This window comes from Amphimedon queenslandica, unplaced genomic scaffold (genome assembly GCF_000090795.2).
Source record: "Amphimedon queenslandica unplaced genomic scaffold, v1.1 AMPQUscaffold_12860, whole genome shotgun sequence".
NCBI classification, from domain to species: Eukaryota; Metazoa; Porifera; class Demospongiae; order Haplosclerida; family Niphatidae; genus Amphimedon; species Amphimedon queenslandica.
Genome location: NW_003546904.1, coordinates 10,683 through 11,653, shown reverse-complemented (window position 1 = coordinate 11,653; position 971 = coordinate 10,683).

Sequence of the window (971 nt, the reverse complement as noted above, 5' to 3'; positions counted from 1 at the left end):
AATGGTACAACTAGCGTGGCTCTAGACCTTGTCTAAGCAAAAAGTCAAAAATCGGCGAACCGGCCGTTTTGTTCAGCCACCTTTTTTCATCTTCATCATCATCATCATCATCATCATCTTCATCTTCATCAAGTCCTGTCAATCCAGTTGTCGGTGTGTATCTCAGTATCAGTTGGTGCTACAAGAATAATTCTTACACCAATCTACTCCAACAGTCTATGCGCAGGTCCATGTCCCATCAGATCATTCTTCAAGTAAGGAAAAAGTGATACTGTGACTGCTGGATCGAGCCATCTTAGCTACATGCCGCCATTTTGTTAATTAAAGAAGCTTGCCATGTGCTCCAAAATTTGGGTGTGGTCGCGCATGCTCAGATCTGCAGCTCTGGAAGAAGCAAGTTATTTTTTACCAAGCTATGCTTGGAATCAACTTACTGCAATACTTTAGTGGAGGTTTCCAGCTAAAAGAAGGTATTGATTTTACACATTACTGTTTTATCAAGTGTGTTATTTTATTTTATTTTAAAAAACAAACAATTAATTAATGTCATGACTTATGATATGCAATGATAATTATGAACTTGACAACAGCCTGGAAGAACAGGAATAGCAGGGAAGATGGACACTCTTAGCTCACAGCTTCTTGAACAAGGACTTGTATCAAGACTAGTATTAGTTTCACTTGTCATCAGTATAGTTGATATTCCTTCAGCATGTCTATTCAATGCTGTCTCTCATAAATGTTATAACAATGATAATAATAATAAAGAAAATTATTGTTTGTGTAAAATCAACAAGTATCACAATTGCAACTAAAGAAATACTATAAATATTATTTAAAAAATCAACACAAACAAGAACATAAAAAATTAAAAAAAAAACAAGATGAAGTAGAATTCCGAATGACCAACGAATTTATGAAATATTATTAAAAAATCAACACAAACAAGAACATAAAAAATTTAAAAAAAC